At 39.5% G+C, this 21,960-nt stretch overlaps 1 pseudogene; it reads left to right on the plus strand.

Annotated features, from left to right (window-relative positions):
- Nucleotides 1-19,012: 19,012 nt before the first annotated feature.
- Nucleotides 19,013-20,266, plus strand: LOC110204184 (coatomer subunit zeta-1 pseudogene; annotated as a pseudogene).
- The last annotated feature ends 1,694 nt before the right edge of the window (nucleotides 20,267-21,960 follow it).

Genomic DNA, 21,960 nt, shown 5'->3' on the forward strand with positions numbered 1-21,960 from the left:
TGTTGTTATTGTTATTGTTAAGTCTTGTGTCGGTCATGTATAACTGTCACCCAGTATGGGCTTCTCTTGACAGAGATACTGCAATGGTTTCTCATTTCCTTCTCCAGCACATTTACAGGTGAGAAATCAGAGGCAAAAAGGGTAAAGTGAAATGCCCAGAATCAGACATCTTGTCAGTTTCTGAGGCCATATTGGAACTCAGGAAGATGAGTGGTCCTGAGACCAGGCTCCACACTATGGAGTGGAGTAGAATACATCTCATCCTTCAGAGGATAGTCCTTCAAATGTTTGCTCAGAAAGCATGTAACCCCTTTTCAGACAAAGGACCTTCCTTCCAGTGAAGGTTGTATGGCATGGTTTCTAGTCCTCTCACCATCCTGGTCAAGCTTCTGGAAATGTCCTGGCCACAATGGTACATAGGACAGAGTACACAGGGGTTCCCTATTCTAGAATTTTAGGCATCTTGTAGCAAAGGCAAACACAAACTTTTTTTATCCATTTCTTTCATTTTTTATCGTTAATTTATTTTTAGTATTCAACATTCACTTCCACAAGATTCTGAGTTCCAAATTTTCTCCACATCTCGTCCCTCCCCCAGCCCAAGATGTCATGCATTCTGAATAACCCTAATCTGCCCTCCCTTCTCTCTCTCTCCCCCTTCTCTTATCCTCTTCCCCTTCAATTTTCCTATAGGGCAGGATACATGTCTATACCCCATTTCCTGTACATCATATTTCCCAGTTGCATGTGAAAACAAATTTTTTTTTTAACTTTTGTTTTTAAAATTTTGGGTTCCAAATTTTCTCCCTTCCTCCCTTCTCATCCAACCTCATTGAGAAGGCAAGCACAGGTTATACATGTGTAGTCATGCAAAACACTTCCATAGTAGTCATGTCGTGAAAAACTAAGTATATTTCCCTTCATCCTATCCTGCCCCCCATTTATTCTATTCTCTCTTTTGACCCTGTCCCTCCTTCTGAATACCCCCTCCCCCAATCTGCCCTCCCCTCTATCATCCTCCTGCTCTCTTATCCCCTTCCTCCCCCTATTTTCTGTAGGGTAACATAGCTTTCCATATCCAATTGAGTGTGTATGTTATTCTCTTCTTAAGCCAAGTCCGATGAGAATAAGATTCACTCATTCCCTCACACCTTCCCCGTTTCCCCTCCACTGTAAAATCGTACCCCATTCTACCTCTCCCTTTCTCCTTCTCCCAGTATAATCCTCTCTCACCCTTCATTTTATTCTCCAGATATCACCCCATTATCTTCAACTCACCCTGTGTCCTCTATTTGTCTGTCTGTCTGTCTATCCATCCATCCATCCATCCATCCATCCATCCATCCATCCATGTATCCATCCATCCATCCATCCATCCATCCATCCATCTATCTATCTATCTGTCTTTCTATATACATATCATTTTTCCCCCCAACTACTCTAATACTGATAAAGGATTCATGAGTTACAAGTATCATCTTTCCGTGCAGAATGTAAATAGTTCAACCTTAATAAGTCTCTTATGATTTCTCTTTTCTGTTTACCTCTTCATGTTTCTCTTGAGTCTTATATTTGAAAGTCAAATTTTCTGTTCAGCTCTGGGCTTTTCATCAAGAATGCTTGAATGTCCTCTATTTCACTGAATGCCCATTTTTTCCCTTGAAGGATTATCCTCAGTTTTGCTGGGTAGGTGATTTTGGTTGTAATCTTATCTCCTTTGCTCTCGGGAATATTATTTTCCAAGGCCTGTGGTCCCTTCATGTAGAAGCTGCTAAATCTTGCATTATCCTGATTGTGTTTCCACAATACTTGTTTCTGACTGCTTGCAATATTTTCTCCTTGACCTGGGAATTCTGGAATTTGGCTAAAATATTCCTAGGAGTTTTCCTTTGGGGATCTCTTTCATGAGGTGATTGGTGGAGTCTTTCAATTTATATTTGCCCTCTGGTTCTAAAATATCAAGGCAGTTTTCCTTGAGAATTTCTTGAAAGATGATGTCTAGGCTCTTTTTTGGATCATGGCTTTCCATAGTACAATAATTTTTAAATTCTCTCTCCTGGATCAATTTTCCAGGTCAGTTATTTTTCCAATGAAATATTTCACATTGTTTTCTATTTTTTCCTTCTTTTGAATTTCTTAAAATGTCTTGATTTCTCATAAAGTCACTAGCTTCCAATTGCTCCATTCTAATTTTTAAGGAAGTATTTTCTCCAGTAGGCGTTTGGACTTCCTTTTCCATTTGGCCAATTTTCTTTTGAAGGCATTCTTCTCCTTATTGGCTTTGTGGACTTCTTTTGCCATTTGGGTTAGGCTATTTTTTAAGGTGTTACTTTCTTCAGCATTTTTTGGGGTCTCCTTTAGCAAGCTGTTGACTTATTTTTCATGATTTTCTTGCATCACTCTCAGGTTTTCCTCTACTTCTCTTACTTGCTTCTCAAAATCCTTTTTGAGCTCTTCCATGGCCTGGGACCAATTCATATTTTTCTTGGAGGCTTGGATGTAGGAGCTTTGACTTTGTTGTCTTCTTTTGGTTGTGTGTTTTGATCTTTTTTGTTACCAAAAACAGATTCTATGGTCTGATTCTTTTTGCACTGCTTGCTCATGATCCCAGCCAATTACTTGAGCTATAAACTCTTTGTTAAGGTAGGAGTCTGCTTCCAGTGTGAAGAATGGATTGTCCCAAGCTTCAGGGATTTTGTGCAGCTATTTTCAGCGATACTTCTAGGGACCTGTACATTTTCAGTTCTTCCAAGATAGGATCAAAGTCAAGGTGTTTGTTCCTTTCCTGGCCTGTGCTTCAGTCTATGAGTGACCACAAGCACTATTTTCTGCCTTGGAACTGTGAGGAGGATTCTCTCTGTACAGCCACTACAAGCTCCACTGCCCCAGTGCTCCTCCTTGCCCTAGGACCACCACTTAGAACTGTGACCCAGATCCAAGCATGGGCAAAGCAAGAGAATCCTGCACCCACAGAGAGACCTCTGCAATCCCCCTATGATCAACCACTTGATAACCCCTCAGTCTGTGGGCCAGAAGCTCAGGAGGCAGTAACCACCCCAGGGCCATGCGTGGGCAATGAGGCTGGGACCCCAGCACTTCTCTCTCACTGCAGACACAGACTTTTCCTACTGACCTTCTAAGTTGTCTTTGGCATTTCTGGGTTGAGAAGTCTGGAAACCACCACAGTGGTCTGTGATTCAGTCTTGTGAGGCCTGCTCCAGGTTGGCTGAGCCCTGTGCACCCAGGCCAAACTGTGTTCCTTTCCCAGCCTGGCATGATAGACCTTTCCCATCAACCATCCAGGTAGTCTGGGTCTGGACATTTGTTTCACTCTGTCCTTTTGTGGGGTCTGCTGCTTTAGAATTTGTTTAGAGGCATTTTTTTACAGGTATTTGGAGGGTTTTGAGGGAAAGCTCAAGCAAATCACAGCTTTGACTCTGCCCTCCTGGCTCTGCCCCCTCAACACAAACTTTTTTGTCAGCCATTTTGGTATGGACTCACTGAGGTTCTACCTCTGTGAAATTCCCAGGTGTTTTTCATAACAATGATTGGGTAGCCATATTATTATCTGAATTATTGAAATACAGGTGACTTTTGGTTTCCCTTAAAAAGATTTTGGGGTAATTATTTTTGGCATCCTTCTTGTTTTGTGTAGTTGCAGTTCAGTAAAGCCAGAGTACCATTTGGGGTCCATTATGAATTACTCTGAGTGCAGATTATTCACCACTGGGTTCCACTTGGGTTTTTGAATATGGACTGTTGTTTGTTCTTCAAATCAGAGCTGAGGAACAAAACAATGAGGATGGAACAGTGAGTTTTGTGAATCGTACCATAGGTACTGTTACAAACATGGATATTGAGAGTTTAATGTTCAGAGAGCAAAACTAAAGAAATCAAAGGAAGCTTTTGTGGGTTTCCAGTTTTGCTTTCTGTGTGTTTGGTATGCCATCATCTAACACAGTGCCTGGCAGATATAGCTGGTGTTGACAAGGGCTTCTTTCAGTCACGTGCAACTGCCACCCAGTTTGGGGTTCTCTTGACAGAGACAGTGGAATGGATGGTCATTTCCTTCTCTAGTACATTTAGAGATGGGGAAATTGAGGCCACTAAAGTGAAGAAATATGCTCAGGATCACATAGGTCGTAAGTTTCTGAGGCAAGATTGGAATTAAGGAGACTTCTGCTTCTGTGAGCCACGATGGCGGAGCAAAAAGATAGCCGCTCTCACTCTCCCCTATCAACCTCTGAAAACCCAGAAAATATCACCCCAGAAAAAAACCCAAAACCCTGGAACAGGTGAACTAGAAGAAAGAAGGGGAACACAAGTGCAACAACAGCCCAGCAAATGGGTCTCCCAGTGCTTCAGCAAAAATAAGGGAAGCAGCACTACAAAGGGCCCCAGGCGGATAAGCACCCTGCAGCATTCATCTGAGAGGAGCTGAACAAAGCAACCTAGAGTCTTCCTAAAGTCCCAGCCTTGCTGATTCCAACCCAACACCAGGTAAGCTGTCAGAACCCTATAGCCTCCAACTGTCAACCAGGAAGAGATCCTGAAGCCCAGGTGGTAGAGCAGGCAAACACCAACACCTGGACCTCTGAGTGCCTCAGTGAGGGTGGGGAAACCAGTGGAAACCGGCTCAGAAAACCAAGAGGGGCCTCAGCACTCTACCACAAAGGAATCTCCCAAGTGCATTAGCAAAAACGAGGGAGGCAGCATTGCAAGGGGCCCCAGGCAGATAAACACCCTGCAGCACAGATCTAAAAGGAGTTGAAGAAAGCTAAAGGAAAGGAAAAGCAGGCAACCTTGAATTGCCTGAAGGTTCCAGCCTTGCTGATTCCAGCCCAACATGAGGTAAGCTGCCAGAACCCTACGGCCTCCAATTGCCAATATAAGAGGCCCCAGCACACAAAGCCAGTGACCAAGACCTAGGCTCCCAACACAAGAAGCTTGGGTCAGTGCCCTGTGTTCCCCAGCAGGACAGCTCAATCTCTTTAAAGGCCAGGAATAAAGAAACACCAGGAGTAAAAAGAAGCATACCATAGATTCATATTATGAGAAGAGTGAAGAGCAAGACAGAAATTCTGAAGAGGACAACATGGTCAACAAACACACATCTGCAACAACAAAAGGGAATATGAACTGGTCTGAAGCCCAAAAAGCCTTCTTAAGAAGAGCTCAAGAAGGATTTTAATAGGCAAATGAGAGAGGTAGAAGAGTCCTTAAAAAACACAATGGGCCACTTGGAAAAAAAAGGACACTGAAGAAAACAAATCCCTTAAAAATACAACTGGCCAATTGAAGAAGGAAGTACAAAAACTAACGGATGAAAACAATCTGTTAAAAACTAGAATTGGACAAATGGAAACTAATGAATCTATGAGACAGCAAGAATCAGTCAAACAGAAACAAAAAAATGAAAAAATAGACAAAAACAAAATACCTCATTGGTAAAACAACTCACCTGCAAAATAGATCCAGGAGAGACAATTTAAAAATCATTGGACTACCTGAAAATAATGGTGAAAAAAAGAGCTTGGACAGTATTTTTCAGGAAATCATAAAGGAAAACTGCCCGGAAGTCCTAGAACCAGAGGGGAAGGTAACCATGGAAAGAGTACACTGCTCACCACCTGAAAGAGATCCCAAATTGACAATGCCAAGGAATATAATAGCACAATTCCAAAATTACCAGATGAAAGAGAAGGTGCTGCAAGCAGCCAGAAAGAAACAATTGAAATATCATGGAACCACAGTCAGGATTACACAGGACCTTGCAGCTTCTCCATTAAAAGACTGCAGGGCGTGCAACATGATATTCCGGAAGGCAAAGGAGCTTGGATTGCAGCCAAGGATCAACTACCCTGCAAAAATGAGCATGATTTTTCAAAGAAGGAGATGGATATTCAACAAAATAGGGGACTTCCAAACCTTCCTCAGAAAAAGACCAGAGCTCAACAAAAAACTTGTCTTCAAGTACAAGATTTAAGAAAGACATGAAAAGGTAAATGGGACAGAAAGATACGAAATGTTGTTAATAAGGGCGGATTGTTTACATCCCTACAAGGGAAGATGACACTTGCAACTCTTGAAACCTGTATCATTATTACACCATGTTAAAGGAGTATACATAAAGGAGGTGGATATTAGTTGACTTTGATGTAATGATAAAAAAAATCTAATCAAGTGGGTTAAATGGATCCAAGTAAGTGGATTAGTCTGATGTTAGAAAATGTACTGAGAAAGGAGGAGGAAGACAAGGGTAAATTACATTACAGGAAAAGACAGAAAATCCTATTGCAGCAGAGGGAAAGAAGGGAGGGGGGTGAGCATTGTTTGAACCTTACTCTCCTCAGATTTGGCACAAGAAGGGAATAACATAGTCAGTTGGGTAGAGAAATTGAACTTGTCCTATGGGCAGTGGGAGGGAAGGGGGGGGAAGCAAAAGGAAGGTGTGGGAGCCTGAGTCCTTATGGAAAATCTCTAAGTCCCTATAGACTTTAGGGGTCGGTACATATAGAGGCTTGCCTCAGGATAAACACTCCCATGACTCTTGTCCTGCTCTGTTGGTTATGTTCCTTGATTCTAAGTTCTCACTCATGCTTAGCCTTGAGGCCAGGGGACTGACAGAGCAGACAATACTAAGAACTGGGCAGGGAAACAATACATGTGAAATTTGGCATTAAAACTACTTTCTCATGAGAAAATGAGGATCTTTAGCTACTTAGATTGTTTGTTATCAATTAGCACTTGTAGATCATTTCTCATGGTACAAAGCTGTTTTCTATATAATCTTGTAACCTCTGAAAATAAACCAGTCTTATGAGCATCAGTCTCAGACTCGCCTAGCCCGACTTTTCTTTCTCCAGTTCCCCTTCCCCTTTTTTCTTCACTGCTCTGTCACACATCACACCAGCTGCTGGCAGTTGGCGCCTGAACAGAGACTCACAGTCCTTGGATGGGAAAGTTTTAGACCCCAGGGGAGTAGAAGAGGTTAAGAAAGACACAGTGGCATCTTATCGACTCGGAGCTCCACTACAACAATGGGAAGAGGTAAGGGGATTTAGTCGGATTGAAAGAAACACAACATGAGGCTTATTCGAGGATTTCTCTGCTCTCCTTTAAAATGGATCAGACTCAGTTTAAAAATAGAGAGGAACACCTTCAAGCTTTCTTTCCTTTCATTTGGTGAAAGTGTGTTCTCTCCGGAGAAAGGAAAACCATGAAAAGAAAAAATAAAAATAAATATTATTTTATTTCCGTAAGGAATTTTTAGCGAAACCCTCTGAGCTTCTGGATTTCCCCTGTCATATTTTTTCTGTATTTGTTCTGTGTTCATCTGTGTGGTATGAGTGAAATGTCCTCGTGTGTAATCTGATAACCTTTGCAACTAGGTAGCAAGAATAGAATTCTAAGGGGCAGCTAGGTGGTGCAGTGAATAGAGCTGTGGCCTTGGAGTCAGAAGGAACTGAGTTCAAATCCAGCCTCAGACACTTAACACTTACTAGCTGTGTGACCTTGGGCAAGTCACTTAATCCCAATTGCCTCACCAAAAAGCAAAAAAAAAAAAAAAGGAATAGAATTCTAGGGGCTGTAGATGGATTTTGGAATGCCATTTTCTTTCTCCCCTTCTCCCTCCCTAATACCAGCTGCCTCCCAGGAGCGGGTGGTGGGAGAGGGAAGGACAGAAAAATGCTTTATTATATGATTGGTAACAGACAAGAAAGTTTAAGCATGCAGGAATGAGAGAAGTAAGGGTAGAAAGAAAAGCATAATCTGTTTGCACGAACAGTGTGAATAGAGAGTTTGAGAGTAAAAGATTTGGGAACTTTTAAAGAATCGTTGGAAATTTTTTTCTCTTTCTCACTTTACATTCTAAGCTCTGGCCAAGTTTTTGAATGTGAAGTGAGAGATAAGAAAGATAAGTTGTTGGAAAATTTTCTCTTCCCCTCAGCTTTGGCTGGGTTGTGGCACCCAACTTGGCTGGGGCTGGGGTGTAGGAAAGAGAAAAAGAAAGAGGAAAGGAAAGTGAATTTTTTCCCCTCAGATTAAAAAGAAAAGTTTTTATACATTGGAACGCAACCAAAAGATAATTTAGTTCATTCTCATTGCTAATGTGTTTGTTTCAAGTTGTAAAAATCTAGTATTTTTTCCAATTGGTAAACTTTTGTATTGTTATGTCAATCAATTTTTCATAATTTGGATATTATTAAATTGTGAACTAAAAGAAACTGAAGGAAAGTGAGAAAATTGTGTAAAACCAGTTAAATTATTTTATCAAGCCCTGCTAATCTTGTCTTATAACGTTTTATAACTGTCCATTAGAAAATCACGTATTCCCATCTTTACCTGTAATTAAAGAACAACTTATAGTTAAAACAATTTGACTGTCACTTATGAAAATTACCAATTGTTAATTAAGGTATTTGGAGTTGCTGTTTTAATGTTAAAACCTAGAATTGTTAATTACTTGTGAGTGAAAAGGAGGGGCACAAGGCAATTCCCTTTACTTTGTAAACTTGCTGAGGTCCCTAGAAACTATCTGTGTGGGCAAGGTCATTCTGCCCCGAGAAAAGAACTTGCTTGCATTATAGAGTTTCTAAACAATTCATTCGGCTTACTGAGAAATTGCAACTTTATGTAGAATACATAGACATGATTGCTAAGAATTGGCTTTCACACCAGGACAAGCTTAAATTTGAGAAAAAAGGAGGTGAAGTGAAATCTCTTATATATGTGAGTCCCACTAAATCTTTATTACTTATTACAACTCCATGAGAATAAAATTAACTGCATCTGGCTTTAAGCTGTGATTACTGAAACTTGCTGTTTGAGGTAAAAGACTCTTAGGACTATAACTAATTTTGTTTTGAGTTTGAATTTGGGTATAGTTGTCTCCATTAAATCAGTATTTGAACTTTCCCTATTGTGTTCCTTTAAGAAGGAATGTTTCCCACCACGTGCCAAAATTTGGTTCATAACACTATCAAATCTGTTAGGCAGAGATATTCTCAGACAAAAATAATCCATTATGTGGATAAGATACTTTGCAGTTGTTCTACTACTAGCGAGCTCTTCTTATTAATGCCTAAGCTTTAACAAGCCCTTCAATCTCATAGACTTATAACTGCCCCTGAAAAGGTACAAAAGAAATCACCCTTTGCTTACTTTAGACATATTGTTTCACAGTCTACAATTAGACCCCCAAAATATTACAAATTAGACAAGATCCTTTAAAACTCTTAATAATTTTCAAAAAACTCCTTAAAGGTATTAATTAGCTTTAGCCTGTCTTGCAGATCACCACTAATCAATTAGTCAATCTTTTTACCACCCTCAGATACCTCACTAAGAATATTTACACTTCAAACAAAAGATGAATTTAAACTAGTAGAATAAAAGATAGTTGAAACCCAATTAATTCCCCTTAATTTGTGGGGGCACGATATTTTACATCAAATGCGAGCTGCTATTTTCTCCCCCCCCCCAAATTTATACTGAAGGCCACTGTTTGTGCTTCTTCTATCCTTAAAGCTGATAAAATGCAATGGCAATCTGATAAACCTGCTTGGGTGGAACAGTGGCTTTTGACAAACAAGAAGCTTTTTGCATTAAAATAATTAGTTGAACAACAACTTTTAAAAGCACATTTAGAACTCTCTAAAAGTCCTTAGAATTCACCTGGTTTTATTATTTAAAAAAAGTCAGAGAAATGGAGGATGCTTCATGACCTTCAAGCTCTCAATAACACTACAGTGACTATGTGTCCCCTTCAATCCAGTCTCCCTTCACCCACTATGATTCCTGTTCCCTAGCCTTTGATAGTTATTGATTTAAAAGATTGCCTTTTTACTACTCTATTGCAAGAAGCTGACAAATGTGGCTTTGCTTTTACAATACCCAGTGTTAATGTAGAACAACCTGCAATCAGGTTTCAATAGAAAGTCCTTCCTCAAGGCAGGAAAAACAGCCGTACAATGTGTCAAAATTTTGTTAATAAAGCTATACAATCAATTAGGAAAAAATTTCCCAAAGCAAAGATAATACATTATATGGATGACATATTTTATAGCTTTTCCACTAAAAATGAACTCACACATTTATTACCTCAACTTTCATTAGTTTTACAGGAATATAGGTTTATTATAGCCCAAAGAAAGTTCAGGAAAAATCTCCATTTTCCTACCTAGCTCATATTGTCACCACAACAACGGTGAAACCACAAAAAGTACACTTACGCTTTAATTAGGACATCAACTCCTGAGGCAAAAAAGGAACTTCAATTAGTTGAACAGAAAATTTCTGAAGCTCAACTCACCTGTATTTCTTTAAATGAAGGTACTATTCTTAGTACTCCAGTGCCCCTTACAGGAGTTTTACTTCAATGTTCTAGAGTCTTAGAATGGATTCACCTCCCTCATCAATTCCCCAATTCTATAACTCTTTATCCTACAATGGTAGCTTATTTAATAATAAAACTTCATAAAAGATATCTTCAACTTACAGGAAATTTACTTTCAGTTATTCATCAACCTTATAATAAAAAACAAATAGACACTCTTGTTTCCTCTTTAGAGGATTGGCAAATTGCTATTACTATTTTTTTCTGGCTGTATTGATAATCACTTACCATCTCTGATGATATTAACCTTGGGTATTTCCAAAAATTGTTAGATCTAACCCCATTCTTTCAGCACCCAATGCATTCACCGATGGGTCAAGCACAGGTACGGCAGGATATTATTTCTTGCCAACTCAAAGAAATTATATTCAGACATTTTACTCTTCTGCACAAAAGGCTGAATTAGCAGCTCTTATATTATTACTTCAGGATTTTACTGAGCCTATTAATGTTGTTTCTGATACCAAATACTTTGTCTATGTCTCTCTCAAAATATAAGGACTGCAAAGTTAAAATATAACCAATACATAATTAATACTTTTTCACAACTTCAAACCTTACTTCGTTCACGTTATCACTATCGATATTACCCACATACAAGTACATTTTAATTTGTCCAGACCTCTTACTGAAAGTAATACCATTATTGATTCTCAACTACAATTCTATCCAACACTTTTAACCCCTACCATACAAGTTATTCTCATTTCCAGTTTTGCCAAAATGCTGCCACTTAACTTTTTATTAAGCTTTTATTGAGCCTTTTCTTAACTATATTCTACCAATGCAGCACCTTAATTGTAGAGAGGATAACATTTTGGACTATTTTTGAATAAATAAACTCCTGCAGTAAGAAACATAGTATACAAAATATTTTTAAAAAAAAAGGCTGTTTCAAATGTATCACTTTTATTAACTGTCTTTCTTTTGCCATTAATCCCAGAGGCTTTTCTCCCAAACATATTTAGCAAATGAATATAACTCATATGCCTTTTTATAAAAAGCTTTCTTATATTCATGTTATAGTTGATATTTTTTCTTCTTTTATATTTGCCACTTTAGAAACAAGTGGAACAATTAAACATGTAATCAATCATATTTTATACGCCTTCACAGTTATGAGTGTACTTAAACAAATTACAACAGATAATGCTTCACCAAAACATTTTCTTTCTGTTATGCTTTTTATAAAATTTCTCTGATCACAAGCATTTTATATAATTAATGACAAAGATATTAAAACTATTCTTTTGAAACAAAAAAGGGCATATCTGGGCTATTACCCCTTATTGACAATTGGCTATTCATTTTTGACAATTGGCTATTAATTTTTTTTAAAAAAGATGGGTACACTCCAGCCAAAAACATCTTGAGAAAAATAAACATCCAGAGGCCCAGATCCATTACTGGATCCATTACTAATGAGAGGATGAGGGTATGCTTGTATTTTTTCAGAAAACTTTGATAAACCTGTCTGGATACTCGAGAAAAATATCAGAGTTATGTACCACAACTCACAGCTGGAATGCAAAGTATGAGGATTCGGGGAAAGCGCAGAAGGAGCCGATCTAAAGTGACCAGTCACCTTCCCACATGAGGTCAAATGAAAGCTCCCTCTCATCCAGCGATGGAAGACTCCTGAACTTGTATTTTTAGCAATAGTAGCTTTACCTTCTGCTCAAGTGTGTAATGTACAGAGTGCTCAGCACTGGACTTAGTTTCCTTTTCTGCCCTGGTTGCAACCCCGCACATATATGGACAAATTGGGAACTATATATACATATATAGTATATATATCTATACTAATACCACCCGTATATTCAAAAGACAAGAATACCCCTTTCTCCAGGACTCCAATGTTACAATTACCCTCAGATCTCTAGCATTTAGGACACCTGTATGTTTTACAAAAGTGAGCAACAATACTGAACCCTGCCTTATTCTTGTTACATCATTTTTTAATACCAGTTTATCTAATGAATATGTAAATTTTACTTAATCTAATACTACTTTTGAATAGAATGTTACTTGTATCAATTGCACTCTCAAACAATGTATTGATAATAATGACTATATTGTACTTTTGGTAGAACAATCAACATTTGCTATTTTCCATAGTAACATCTCACATGAATAGTTCCAGAACTCTGGAGAACATGTTCTTCGGATTATCACTTCCTCCCTAAGTCAATCAGAACAATTTATTCGTCTCCTTGTTACTGATTTGATCATTGTTGCTTCTCTTATTGTATCTACTACTATTTCATCTATTGCACTACAATCTGAAATTTAAACTGCATAAGTTGTAAGTGACTTAGCAAAAAATATGTTCAGCACTTAAAGCACAAGAAGCTATTGATAGAGATATATTGTATACGGTCAATTTATCAGAGTAATCAGTATTGCATTTAGGAGATGAGTTAGAAACCTTGAAAACAAGGTTACTTTTGCGATGTGATTACAAATATTCATATATTTGTGTTACTCCACTACCCTATAATGCTTCAGATCCTAATATCTCATGGGTTAAGATACGTGCTCGCCCACTGGGAGCCTGGCGCAATTCTAATATTACCCTCAATATTAATACCCTTCATGATATTACTTCCAACATTGAAAAGAGTCCCTGTCTTGGGACTGACATCAATAAAAAAGCAAATATTATCTTGTCTACATTACACCAACTTTCTCCCTTTTCAAGTATATCCTTGCTTATGCATATGCTCCTCTCTGGCATTGGCCTAATTTGTTTTTATTTTTGTTTCCATTATTTTTAAGATTCATAAATGCTACCAGCAGACCAATTATGAGTCAATTGCATGAACTCAAATTAACAAATAAAAAGGGGGGAGATGTGGGAGCCCGAGTCTTTATGGAAAATCTCCAAGTCCTTATAGACTTTAGGGGTCAGTACATATAAAAGCTTGCATCGGATAAACTCCCATGATTCTTGCCCTAGCTCCGTTTGTTATCGTTTCTTGATTCTAAGTTCTCACTCATGCTTAGCCTCGAGGCCAGGTGACTGACTAGGGCAGACAATACGAAGAACTGGGCAGGGAAACAATACATATGAAATTTGGTATTAAAACTACTTTCTCATGAGAAAATGAGGATCTTTAGCTGCTTAGATTGTTTATGTTATCAATTAGCGCTTGTAGATCATTTCTCATGGTACAAAGCTGTTTTCTATATAATCTTGTAACCTCTGAAAATAAACCAGTCTTATGAGCATCAGTCTCAGACTCGCCTAGCCCAACTTTTCTTTCTCCAGTTCCCCTTCCCCTTTTTTCTTCACCGCTCTGTCACACATCTCACCGGCTGCTGGAAGGAAGGGGAGATAGAAGGGAGGGAAAAAGCAGTAACAGCAAAGGGGAAGACAAGAGAAAGGGATAAGAGAAGGGAGGAGAAACTGAAGGAGGCGGTGGTCAGAACAAAACATTAGTGAGGAGGGAAAAGGAGAAAGGAGAAAGAAAAGCATTAACAAAGGGAAAAAAGGATGGAGAAAAAGACACAGATGGTAATCCTAACTGTGAAAGCTGACTAGCTATCTTTTTTTCCCTCTTCTGTTGAGTTCTGTTTCCTCTTTCTCATGGTTCCTCCTATTGGTTTTAATTTTTACTTACAACTTCACTAATGTGAAAATATGTTTAATGGGAATGTAAATGTATAGCCTGTATCAGATTGTATGCCATCTTCAGGAAGGTGGTGGGAAGGAAGGAGGAGAAACATTTTAAACTCAAAAGCACATGGAAGTGATTGCTGATAAATCAAAATGCATTAACAAAATAAAATTTAAAAAAAAGATTAGAATTACGGAAGATGAGTGATTCTGAGTCGAGGCTCTGGGCTCTAGGCAGCACACCATGGAGTGGAGTAGAATACATCTGATCCTTCCTGCACACAATAGTCCTTCAAATGTTTGCCCAGAAAGCATGTAACACCTTTTCAGAGAAGGGATCTTCCTTCCAGGGAAGGTTCTATGGCATGTTTTCCAGTATTCTCATCATCCTGGTTAGGCTTCAGGAAAAGTCCTGGCCACTAGAGTACATGGAAGAGAGTAATCAGGGAGTTAATAGTTGGGAATTCCTGGCATCCCCTAGAAATGGGAAATGCAAATATTGTTGTCAGCTGTAACTATATGGACTGACAGAGCTTCAAGCTGCCAGAAATTCCCAGTTTTTTGTTATAACAATGGCTGGGTAGCTATATCTTCCACATTTTGACCTGATTCTCTGTAATACAGTTAACTTTTAATCTCCCTTAGGGGGACTTTGTGGGAACTATTGTGGGTATCAATGTTGTTTTTTCTAGTGGCAGTTCAATAAATCCACAGGATGCTTTAGGGTCCATCACCAATTACTTTTAGGGCAGATTATTCTCCAGTGGGTTCCACTTGGGTTTCTGAATATGGACTATTGCTTTCTCTTCACATCAAAGCTGAGGAACAAAACAGCAAGTTTAGAATGGTAAGTTTAGCAAATCATACCATAGTTTCTGTTAGAAACATGGATACTGTTGAGAGTTTAATGTTCTCACAGCAAAACTAAGAAAATTAAAGTGATCATTGTTGAGTTCTCAGTTTTGCTTTCTGTGTGTGCTACGCCCAGCATCTAACACAGTGTCTAGAAGACACTGTTGTTTATCAGTCTTGTTTCAGTCCTGTGTAACTGTCACCCAGTTTGGAGTTCTCTTGACAGAGACAGTGGAATGGTTAGTCCTGTCCTTCTCCAGCAAATTTACAGATGAGGAAATTGGGGCAAATAAAGTGAAGAGATATGTTCAGGATCATGCAGGTCCTAGGTTGCTGAGGCAAGACTGGAATTCAGGAAGATGAGTGGCCCTGAGTCCAGACTGCGCACTCCAGGTACTGCACCATGGAGTGGAGTAGAATACATCTAATCCTTCTTCCACGGGATAGTCCCTCAAAACCTGGCTCAGAAAGCATGTAACCCCTTTTCAGAGAAGGGATCCCTCCTTCCAGTGAAGGTTGTATGGCAAGGTTTCTAGTCCTCTCACCATCTTGCTTACCCTTCAGGAAATGTCCTGGCCACAACTGTAGATGGAAGAGAATACACAGAGTGTTCCCATTCCGGAATTCCTGGCACCCCCTAGCAACAGGAAATGCAGACATTTTTCGTTGGTCATATCTAGATGAACTGACATAGAGTCTAGCTGGGTGAAATTCCCAGGTGTTTCTCATAACAACAGTTGGGTTGCCATATCTTCCACATTTTTACCTGTGTCATTGAAACACAGGTGACTTTTAGTCTCCCTTAGGGGGACTTTTGAGGCATTACTGTTGGTTATCATTATTGTTTTTTGTAGTGGCAGGTCAACAAAGCCACAGGACCATTTGGGGTCCATTATCAAGTTCTCTGAGTAAAAGTTATCCTCCACTGAGTTCCACCTGGGTTTTGGAAAATGGACTGTTGTTTCTTTAAGTCAAAGCGAACCAACAAAACAACGAGTTTGGAACGGTGAGTTTTGTAAATTATCACATAGTTGCTTTGAGAAACATGGATATTGTTGAGAGTTCATTGTTCAGAGAGCAAAACTAGGGATAGGATGGTCCTTTAAATGTTGGCTCATAAAGCACATAACCCCTTTTCAGAGTAAGGATCTTCCTTCCTGGGAAGATTGTATGGCATGGTTTCTAGTCCTCTCACCATCCTGGTTACTCTTCAGGAAAAGTACTGGCTACAACAGTACATGGAAGAGAGTAGAGAGGGGTTCCCTATTCTGGAATTCCAGGCATCCCCTAGAAATGGGAAAGGCAAACCCTTTTTTGTCGGCCATATCTATATGCACTGACAGAGCTTCTAGCTGGGTGAAATTCCCAGGTCTTTGTCATAACAACACTTGGGTCACCATATCTCCCACATTTTTACCTGAGTCAGGGAAATACAGGTGACTTTCATTCTCCCTTAGGTGACTTTTTGGGGATTTCTGTTGGTATCATTATTATTTCATGTAGTGGCAGTTCAATAAAGCCACAGGGACATTTGGGGTCTGTTATCCAGTTCTTTGAGTGAAGATTATTCTCCACTGGATTCCACTTGGGTTTTTGAACAGGGACTGTTGGTTCTTCTTTAAGTCAAAGGCGAGCAACAAAACAATGAGTTTGGAACGGTGAGTTTTGTAAATCATACCATAGTTACTTTAAGAAACATGGATATTGTTGAGAGTTCAACGTTCAGAGAGCAAAACTAGGTAAATAAAAGGCAGCTTTTGTGGATTCTCAGATTTGCTTTTTGTGTGCAGTATGCCCAGCATCTAACACAGTGCCTGGAAGATACTGTTGCTGTTTATCAATCTTGTTTCAGTCCTGTGTAATTGTCACTCAGTTTGGGGTTCTCTTGACAGAGAAGGTGGAACGGAAGGTCTTTTCCTCCTCCAGCACATTTAGAGATGAGGAAATTGAAGCCAAAAAAATGAAAAGATATGCTAAGGATTACACAGGTCATTAATTTCTGAGGCCAGATTGGAACTCAGGAAGATGAGTGGTCCTGAGTCGAGGCTCTGTACTCTAGGCACCACACCACGGAGTGGAGTAGAACACATCTAATCCTTCTTCCACAGGATAGTCCTTTAAATGTTTGCTCACAAAGCATGTAACCCCTTTTCAGAGAAAGGATATTCCTTCCAGGGCAGGTTGTATCGCACGGTTTCTCTCACCATCCTGGTTAGGTTTCAGAAAAGTCCTGGCCACTACAGTACATGGAAGAGAGTCAATATTCATGAATTCCAGGCATTCTCTAGCAACAGGAAATGCAAACAGTTTTGCCAGCCATATCTATGTGGACCGACAAGAGCTTCTAGCTTGTCAAAATTCCCAGGTGTTTGTCATAACAATGGTTGATTAGCTACATCTTCCACATTTTGACCTGATCCTCTGAAATACAGGTGACTTTGAGTTTCCCTTTGGGGGATTTTGTGCAACTATTGTTGGTATCAATGTTGGTCTTTGGTAGTGGCATTGCAATAAACCACAGGATTATTTGGGGTTCTTTACCTCTTATTTTTAGGGCAGATTATTCTCCAGTGGGTTCCACTTGTGTTTGTGAATATGGACTGTTATTTTGTCTTCACATCAAAGCTGAGGAACAAAACAGCTTCGGGAATTCCAGGCATCCTCTAGCAATGGGAAATGCTAACATTTTTGTCAGCCATATCTATATGGACTAAATGAGCTTCTAGCTTGGCCAAATTCCCAGGTGTTTCTCATAACAACGGTTAGGTAGCTATATCTTCCACATTTTGACCTGATTCTTTGAAATACATTTAACTTTTAATCTCCCTTAGGGGGACTTTGTGGGAACTATTGTTTTTTCTAGCAGCAGTTCAATAAATCCACAGGATGCTTTTGGGTCCATTACCAATTACTTTTAGGGCAGATTATTCTCCAGTGGGCTCCACTTGGCTTTTTGAATATAGACTGTTGTTTGTTCTTCAAATCAAAGCTGAGGAAGAAAACAAGAGGTTTAGAATGGTCAGTTTTGTAAAGAATACCATAGTTACTGTTAGAAACACGGATGCTGTTGAGAGTTTAATGTTCTCAGAGCAAAACTAAGAAAATTAAAGTCAGTATTTGTTGGTTCTCAGTTTTGCTTTTTGTGTGTGGTATGCCCAGCATCTAACAGAGGGCCTAGAAGATATCATGGTTGTTTATCAGTCTTGTTTCAGTCCTGTGTAACTGTCACCCAGTTTGGGGTTCTCTTGACAGAGATACCGGAAGCGATGGTCATTTCTTTCTCCAGCATATTTAGAAATGAGAAAATTGAGGCCAATAAGGTGAAGAGGTATGCTCACGATCACACAGATTGTAAGTTTCTGAGGCCAGATTGGAACTCAGGGAGATGAGTGGTCCTCAGTCCAGGCTTAGCACTCCAGGCACTGCACCATAGAGTGGAGGAGAATACATCTCATCCTTCTTCCACAAGACAGTCCTTCAAATGTTTGATCAGGAAGCAAGCCACCCCCCTTTTTACAGAAAGGATCTTCCCCGCAGTTAATGTTTTATGTTATGGTTTCCAGTCATCTTACCATCCTCATCATGCTTCTGGAAATTTCCTGCCCTGAAAAGTACCTAGAAGAGAATACACAGTGGGTCCCTATTCTGGAATTCCATGCATTCCCTAGCAGCAAAAAACTGAAACATTTTCATCAGCCGTGTTAGTTTTGACTCATGTAGCTAGTTCAATGATATTCCTATATATTTTTCATAACAAGTGTCATGTAAATGTGTCTTCCTCATTTTCACCTGAATCACAGAAATATAGGTAACTTTGAGTTTCCCTTCAGTGGAATTTTGTTTTAAGAAGAAAGACAAGAATGACAGGTGTGACAGGAATTACCAGGGTTTTCTCAGTTCAGTTTTTTTCTTTAATCTTTTGAGATTTTTATAGTTGATAAATTAACCAGCCAGGCCACTGACTCAAACGAATCCAGTATTTTCAGGTTAGGTGTGGAATCTGGGTAACTGTATCCTTGTAATAATCCTGCAGAAAGGCAGCCTTTAAATATTTTCATATGAGATTAGATTATTTCTGTTAGCCTGCATCCCTATCCTTACATAGACTTTGATTTTGGTTGATTAGTACACTTCTGATTACATGATCAGGAAACCTTTTTTCCTCTTTTTTAAAATTTCTTTTTAAAAATTAATTTATTTTAGTTTTCAACATTCACTTCCATAAGATTTTGAGTTCCAAATTTTCTCCCCATCTCACCCCTCCCTTCCCCTACCCCAAGACGGCATGCATTTTGAATACCCCTTCTTCTAATCTGCCCTCTCTCCTATCTCTCCCCCACTTCTCTTATCCCTTTCCCCTTCAATCAGGAAACGTTTTTTAAGGAACTATAATATGCTGTCCTCTGTGCTAGAACACTGGGGGATACACATTAAGGGAAAATTATGGTTCTTGTCCTCAAAATGTATACATTCTTGTAGGAGAAATAATATGCACATGATTGTGTCCATATAAAATGGATGTAAAATACATAGGGTAAATAGGAATGAGATGGCTTGGCGGAAGAGCACAAGGGGACTGGGACAAGAAACGACCTGCAAAAAGTGGGATTTGGGCTCAGCGGCTCCACGTCGGCACCAACTGCTGGGCAAGATGGAGGCCTTGATTCTGGAACCTTCTCTGTACACAGTCAAAGCCATCCTGATCCTGGACAATGATAGAGAATGGCTCTTTGCCAAGTACTATGACGACACCTACCCCAGTGTCAAGGAGCAGGCGGCTTTTGAGAAGAACATTTTCAACAGGACCCACCAGACTGACAGCGAGATTGCCCCCTTGGAAGGCCTGACTATGGTGTATAAAGGCAGCATCGACCTCTACTTCTATGTGATTGGCAGTTCCTATGAAAACGGGAATGTTGAGAAGTGAGAACTGTTAGAGAACACGGAAGGACTCTTCCTGGCTGTAGACAAAATCGTAGACGGAGGGGTGATTCTAGAGAGTGACCCCCAGCAAGTGGTACACAGAGTAGCATTACGGGGTGAAGATGTCCCTCTTCCGGAGCAGACTGTGTCTCAGGTACTGCAGCTGGCAAAGGAACAGTCAAGTGGTCACTGCTTCAGTGAAGACTCCATTACCGCCCTGCTCCCATCATCCCTCCCCAAGCCATTTGTCCACTGTGATGCCCCCACTCCCCCATCCTCACCTCTCTTGCACTGCACTGATGATCTCAGGGCCACTTCAGGGGAACAAGGGCCTTCTATTCTCACCACTTTTCTTTGCCTTCTCTCTTCTTTTTCCTCCTCTTCCCAAAATTATCCTGAAGACCAAAAACTAGGATTCTGTAGTACAAAATGACTTTGTATTTCGTTTGTGTATATTTTAGTTTCCATATGTATGAAGGAAAAATTCCTTTGTATTTCCTTTCCCTCTATTTAAAAACATTACTTAGAATTGTCAGCCCCTTGAAGGCAGTGACTGTTTCTTCTTTGTCTTCATATCCCTGATACTTGGCACAACATCTTGCACATAGGAGGTCAGTAGTATATGTTTGGTGAATTGAATCGAGTAGCATTGAATCAAACTGTCAGGCGTTTCGCAATATGGGTAAATTCCATTATAGTATGTAACATAACAAGGATCACAAAATTATGCAACATTGGGGTGATTGATTTATAGCATTATGTCACTTCATTCATTAAATTATTAGCTCCTTACATTAGATTGTAATTTCATTAGATTGAAAGCTTTGTATCCCCAGCACTTAGTATGGGGCCTGGCATTTGTGTTTTTTAAATAATAACTTAATCACATTGATTGATGATCAATAGCGTCAAGAATTCTCATTATCAATGATGCTGTATAATATGCTCTCAGTCCCATTCTTTAAGTGGACTCCCTGAGAAAAGCCATTGATCATAACATTTTTCACAGCATTTTGGTTCTGCCATCAAGCAATACCAGTTCCCTAGAATTCCCCTGCCACCTTCACTAGAAAAATTCACACAGATTCCTCAGCCACGATAACAATATAGGGCCTCATGCCAAAGACATAAGTGATTGTAAGAGGACAAAGGGATCAGATGAAGAAGAGGTAGCTTATTGAGATGAAATTCTACCTTGGGGACAAATGGTTACCTGGTTGGAATTTGTTGAATAGGAGCCAACCTCTATTTCTTAGACCACCACAGGATCTATGGCAGTATTTTGAGGATTGGCTTAAGAGATACTCAGCTAATGCTGGCAGCTGGATTTGGCTTGGTCTGTGTTATACAATTCCATCATACTTTCGACCATTTTGTTAAATATTACAAAATTATTTCTTCTTTTACAGGGAGAGTCCATCTGCCAACTTGGACCCAGCAGTATTTCTTAATTCTTTTCTGGGCCCAAGTAGGACCCTGCTGATTGAAGGTCGTGTTGAACTCAAAAGAGGCCTGAAGTGTCAGAAACGACACATCTTTCTATTTAATGATTTGTTCGTTGTGGCTAAGGTCAAGTAAGTATCTGAGTAAATGTCTTTATTAAATGCAATAGAATCTTCTCAGCAAAGGGCCATTGTGACCCGAGGAAAAGAGTCTCCCTAATCGACCCTTGTTTATCATGTGCCAGCCTCTTTTGTGATGAGGGTGTTGTGTTTTCTTTTCACACATTTCTCTTCTTCAAGTGTGCTCATTCAAGAAGAGTTAAGTGAAGATGTGTTCATTTACGTTGGGCTTGTTTCCACAGTTAACTTGCTTTGTTACCTTGGACAGGACACTTATCTTCTTGGACCTTGGTTTCCTTATCTCTAAAATGAGTGTACTGGACTAAGTGACCTATAATGTCCCTTCTAAGTCTCAAAGAGGTTTTTAATTTAGCATGACCTTTGGTTTTACTCCTGACCTCACAGGGTTGTTGTAACAATAATGCTTCATTAAACCTTAAAGTGTTATTATAAACCGTAGCATTATGCCTGAAAATGGTCATTGGAAACCTCCTAAGCATGCAGGGCCCTTCAGTAAAGGGATTACACTGAACATAATTAAATCTTTCTCTGATGAGTCCTCACTTTTGCAGTGAATGCCCCTCAAGGTCGCTACTTTGACCATC

This window comes from Phascolarctos cinereus, unplaced genomic scaffold (genome assembly GCF_003287225.1).
Source record: "Phascolarctos cinereus isolate Bilbo 61053 unplaced genomic scaffold, phaCin_HiC Scaffold_129;HRSCAF=692, whole genome shotgun sequence".
In the NCBI taxonomy this organism is placed as follows: domain Eukaryota; kingdom Metazoa; phylum Chordata; class Mammalia; order Diprotodontia; family Phascolarctidae; genus Phascolarctos; species Phascolarctos cinereus.